The sequence below is a fragment of the Vitis riparia genome, chromosome 19, assembly GCF_004353265.1.
Source record: "Vitis riparia cultivar Riparia Gloire de Montpellier isolate 1030 chromosome 19, EGFV_Vit.rip_1.0, whole genome shotgun sequence".
NCBI classification, from domain to species: Eukaryota; Viridiplantae; Streptophyta; class Magnoliopsida; order Vitales; family Vitaceae; genus Vitis; species Vitis riparia.
Genome location: NC_048449.1, coordinates 23464404 through 23470745, shown reverse-complemented (window position 1 = coordinate 23470745; position 6342 = coordinate 23464404).

Below are 6342 nucleotides of genomic sequence, written 5' to 3'. Positions count from 1 at the left end.
GTCCAGGTACTTTCATTTTCCTTTCTTATTATTTTATTTTATTTATTTTTCATATTTTTATTTCTATTGTTAATATTTTGTAGTATAAAATGCATTTATTGGATATATAAGGCAACTAATTAGTTGCTAAATTTGGTTATTTACGATGATGTTGGTTTGATTTTTGTAAACAATGTTTGATATAGAAGCGTTAGTATGGTTTTCACAAAAACAAAATTCCTTTTGCAAGATTTGACATTAATCTTTTGAAATATTTTAATTATGGAAATTCCTTTACTTAAATGAGTTTTTCTTAGTTGTAAACTCCTCAAGGATTCTCATTAATTCAAAGTTCCCTTTGTTTTGTTAAATCCAAATTAATTTACCATTTAGATATTCCTTAGATTTTTGTTATTACTAAAATCTGTTTACATCATTTTTTGACACTTCAGATAATATAGTTTTTCCCCAATGTTGGTTAAAAAAATTGTAAGTACTGCAAATTAAATCATTTAAATTTTAGAAATTTAGGAAATATAAATTATCTGCAAGAAAATTTAATTTGCATCCCTAGTTCAAGTATTAATCATACTTAAATAAGCAAATTAATTTTCTTCTATTTTTTTAGAGCTTTATTGTTATTATTATGTTTTTATTTTTATTATTTTTTTTTGCAGGCTAAATTTTTGGGGAGATATTGAAGATCTTTGAGAAATTTCCAATTACCCAAAACCATGTCAAATGTTGATTGTGTAATGTCATATTTTCTATTTGTATGTGCTATGAGTAAACTCTAAATTATGATGGCATGTTTTTTTTTGTTGTGTACCATGTAATCTTAATGTATTGTTGTCATCTTAATGTGTTCTTATTTAATTATATGCATCTAAGAACTATTAATCTCAATGTTTTGTTCTCATCTCTTTTCTTCTTCATTTTATATAAGCTCTTATTTAAATAGAAAAGTACACAAAATTGGGTTTAGTTTTAAATATAATCTTTGTCTTTACCATTCATTTAGATTTAAACAAAAAACTAGGAAGGAATTTCCCTTATTTGGTATGACATCAAAGTATTTTCAAAACCTTTGCTTTTATGGTTGAATAGGGAGGTTCAGAAATTTTTTATTAAACCTAGGAGGCCAAGACATTTTCTTGTTCTATCTTTTCTTTTACTTCCATAATCAAAAGTGGGTGTGAAAAAAAATTGACATAAAAAACATCTAACTCAAACTATAGAAAAATTAAACTTAGGGTGAATTGAACAAAACACTATAATTAGGGGAATTCCATAGGTAAATTAGAAAACTCAGGTTCTTTGAACAAAACTCAAGCATAATTTTTGTCTTTCACCAAATCATGAAAGTAATGAAATTTAATGTCAATGTGTTTGTTTTTTCCATGAAAAATAGGATTCTCGGTCAATGCAATTGTTTCTTTGATTACTAAGAAAAACTCCCACACAAGATTAAATGCATAGCTTGAAGTACTTTTTCGCTTTTCCACATCACCTATAATACCATCTATGTATCTAACAAGCTCGATCTTATTATCATATGCATAAAAAATACCATCACTTTGCGTACCTTTAATGTATCATATGATATATTTTACTGCTTGCAAGTGAGATTGACATGGAGACTCCATGAATTTGCTTACAAGTCTAACTCTAAATAGAATATTTGATCTTGTAAAAGTCAAATACCATAAACTCTTAATCATTCTAATTCAAAAATTTGTAGGATCAACCAACTCACTTGAGTTATTTTTTCCCAATTTTAGTCTTTCTTCAACTAGAGTTAGAATAAGATTGCATGATTTGATTTTGAATATTTTAAGAATATCTCTTGTTTACTTTTTATGAAAAATAAAAAATACGTTTCTCTACTTAATTACTCAAAATCCAAGAAAATAGGATATCAATCCCATATTTGTTATCTCAAATTGACTAATCATCATTTCTTTGAATTCTGTAATCAACTTCAAATTATTGGCAGTGGTAATTAAATCATCCACATATAAACACATAATAAGAATGTCACCCTGCAAATTAGATTTGACATATAAACTGAGTTCATAAAGACATTTTTGAAACCCATTCTTCATGAAATAAGTGTCAATGCATGTGTACCATGTTATTGGTGCTTGCTTCAATCCATATATATAAGGTATTTTTTAACTTATAAACCTTTTTTTCTTCATTTTTTTTTAATCATATATATCCCTAAGGTTGTTCAAAATAAATGAAAAATTTTCCAATTGTTTTGTGTAGCAAGAGGGATAATCATACGAATAGTGTCAATTCTAGCAATAAGTGCAAACATCTCAAAATAATCAATACCTAGTTTTTTCTAGTAACCTTTTGCCACCATCTTGCGTTGAAGCGGTCCACTTTTGATCCATTGTCTTGTACTTGGTTTTGTAGATTGTAATGGACTTCTTTGAATTAGGGAGATTAGTGGGTTCCCATGTATTATTTTTCTCAACTACATGAATTTCTTTATCCATAACTTTAAACCAACAATCATCTTGAGCAGCTCCCTCATAACTTAATAGATCACAATATACAAATAAAACAAAATTCATCAATTCTTCACTTGTTAGGTCACTATCATCATCAACCATGTTATCTTGCAAGCATGCAAGTAAAACAAATGTTTATCCTTTATCCACTGTTGTTGTCGGGGGAAAACGATTTGTACCTCCTTTGCATAGACTATGAGAGCGTATGATAATACATCTAGAGATGTTATGGGGACATTGATGCTAGACATCCAGGTCGGGCTAGTTACATTTTCGACTTTATTTCAAGTTTTGAAGGTACCCATGCCCATTAACCTACCATAAATCCATAAGGCTAGCACTATACCATTTTCCCTTTGTCAGAAGGTGAATTTTATCCATAATGGTAGAGTCATTGTAGTTCTATCCTCTCATGATGTTGCTCCCTTTTTTAAAACCAATATTAAAGATTAGTCATAATGATAATAACCTATTCTTGACCGAGTTTACTTTTGATGAGATCCACACCATCAAAATGTCTTATTATCCTACTAGAGATTAAACTTGTTTTGGTTAAGTTATGCTTATATTAGCTAGGTTGGGTGGGTCAAAATTGAGTTGTGTAAGGCGGTGTTGGATAAAATTCGCCTACAATGTGTTATTATTTATTTATTTTTATAAAAAAATATCTCTATATATCTATATCCAAATTTAAATAGTAAAATTATTACATGTATATCAAAGAGCAAGACAAAGATCAAACAATATTCATTAAGGATAACAGTTGACAATCAGAAGAAAAAACTCATATGTAGGGCCCTTACCAAAGCCCAATTGATTTTGTATGAATTAATCCCACAAATTCCATTATTTTGAAATTATGAAAATCATATTCATACTTATTTAAAATTAAGAAAATAGAGTATTATTTGAAAATTGAAGAAAATTTGTGAAAGTGCTTATTTGAAGGGAAATGTAGCAAATTAATTAAAAACGAGATTTTTTTTTTTTTTTTTACCTAAAACCCTAATAAATGATGAAAAGTTGTAGAATTAAAAATGTTTGAAAACTGGAGTGGAATTAAAATTATTTGAAAGAAAACTAGAGTTTTGAAAATTGAAATTTTAAAAATTAAATTCAAAAATTGGAATTTTTAAAAAAATTTGAAAATGAGAGTTTTGAAAATTAAAATTTGAAGAATTATTTGAGAATGAAGTTTTTTTAAAAAAAATTAAATTTGAGAATTGGAATTTTGGAAAATTATTTGAAAATGGAAGTTTTGAAAATTGGAATTTTTGGAAATTATTTGAAAATGGAAGTTTTGAAAACTGGAATTTTGAAGTATTATTTGAGAATGGAAATTTTAAGGAAAATTAAACTTTGATATCAAAATATGAAGAATTAAAAAAAAAAATGAGACGTGGTCGTTGGGATTGCATGCCAAAGGTGGTCGTGCATAAGTGTGGGCCCAGGGTGCAAAAGTGTAGGTTTTGTTGGTGGTGAGTTGATCCGGCATATATATATATATATATATATATATTCCAACAGCTTGCCAACTTGGGATGTCCTAAAATTGCTGGAAGATTGCCATGAGGACCATGTGAAAGCAGGGTCCTGAGGTTTAAAAGGTGGCAGAAAGCATGAGAAGGGGTACTGGTATCGGGACCCTTATAGCAATTTCAAGATTTTGACTGATTGGAAGTCCCGTCAAGAGGAAGCTGAAGAATATGCAAGCTATCTCTCAAGTTAAAGTTAGGAATTATGAAATGGCATATTTGGTGCAATTCCACTAAAGCAGCATGCATATAATAATCCAATTGTCTCCCTTTGCCATATAGGCTTACTCAAACACCTTTTGCTCTCCTTGTCTGTGGGAATTTAAATATGAAAATAAATCTGGAGGGGGTGGTGCATCACTCTCTAATGGAACAACATGTATTTTCGGTGCAAATGAAATTTGGATAATGACTAACACATGCTTCAAGCCTCTCCGCTAAGCTCAATCGAGTGCCCAATTGAACCTACTCTGAGGATGTGCTTGTTCTCAACTTCCCCTATTATTCTCGGACCTAAATGAACAGTTGAAATTAAGCACTAAACCCGTTTTGCCTAGGATATCTACATGATACAGTTTAGTGACTAGCGTGTGATCTTCTCAAATTCACATTCTGAAAAACATGCTAACTTTGACCGTCCCATACCCAGTTTTATTTGCTCCCATATATAAAGGATTTGAACCGTGCAAGTCATGATCTTCCACATGCCAAACGAACCCACTCAACATCTCTAAAATGGTAACTGCCACACATATGAATGAATCCATGTTGTTGCATTTTCTTTCATAGGGGTCGGTGCTAGTGGCAGTAGGGAGTAATCTAGATTGGCTGAAGCTAAGGACCGAAGCTGGGTGGTGTTCCAGGGGTGATTGGTGGGCATTGTGACATGGGGTAAGCTGACAGTGGTGGTTCCGCTGTTGGAGATAAGTTGAAGAAGGTGGGTATGGTGATAAGCTTAGTAGGTATGGTGATAAGCTTAGTAGGTATTAAAGATGGGAAAATGCTGAGCTTGCCATGGAGTGACAAGCTGAAGGTGATGCACACGGTATGGAAGATAAATGGTGGGGTAAATAGGAAGTGGGCAGTGATGTGAATATAAAGAAAGCTTGGCAGCAAACTGGAAAGGGGTTGGCCACACCCATGCATGGTGATCACATGCGTGTGGGGTTCATGGGTAAGTAGAAATCGGAGACTTGGATGGAGGCTTTGGAGCTATTTTGGATGAATTGTGTGGAAACTTTGGGTGGCTATACTGGTATAGTTCTCATGCACATGGGTAGGAAAGGTGACCAAGCACGAGTACATTATGTACCAAAACCAAGAGACGACATTAGCAGGTGGTTTTTTGGGCTGTTGAGGATATCTAACTGCCAAAGGTAAAGCCATGGAGCCACTGCTGTTGATAGTTATGTTTATATCATCTTGCTCTTGAGTGAATCAGCTAGCTTCACGATGATACTTCGCCTCACAAGGAACTTCTGTGGATCATCAACAACATTCTTTACAGCCTTGATTGTGACATTTGGAGCCACGTGTCACAGACTTAGTCTTTTCCTAAGCTCGTGTGGTACTTAGACAAATTAAGACACTTGATCTTGCTAAGTCAACCTTACTCTCAATGCTTAGCTTGCTAGGCAAAAATGCTCACGACTCGAAAGCTTTAGAAGGCCTAGTAGATGACTTTTAAAGAATGGAAGCTTTTATTGCTCAATGAAGCTTTACAAGTGCTTTAGGAACTCACTTGCTTGGTTAGGAAGTGGTTGGGTGGTGTCTTGGCCAAATGAGGCCCTCACTTATTTATAAGCACCAGTGGAACTCTCTAAAACGTTGGAGGGTTCCTTACAATTCAAGAATAATCTAGAACATCCTACACAATTCTATGTACAACCCTATGTACAAGAATATACAAGAGATCTCTAGATTTCTCTAGAAAGTCTTGGACTCCTCTCATGCCTTCCACCATAGTGTAGAGATGTGTGGACATCTCTAGGCATCTCTAGAACCTTCCACACTCCTCCCACTAATGGCTTAGTATAGATGGCTTCAGGAGTCTCCAGAAGCTTCCCTCATCTGTATAAGCCCATGGGGAGGGTTATTTGAAGCATCTTGTGACACTCTCCCCCACCTATGACGTCGACGTCCTTGTCGTTGCCTCTTTCTGAAACCTCTTGATGTGTTTCCAGAACCTTCTCAAGGCATCCACATGTTCCCAGCTTACCTGCCTCTTAGGTAGTCATTTCCATCGGACTAGATACTCTATCATAGGAGGGACCCTTTGTTTCTTGGTGACCTATTCAGCTAGGATA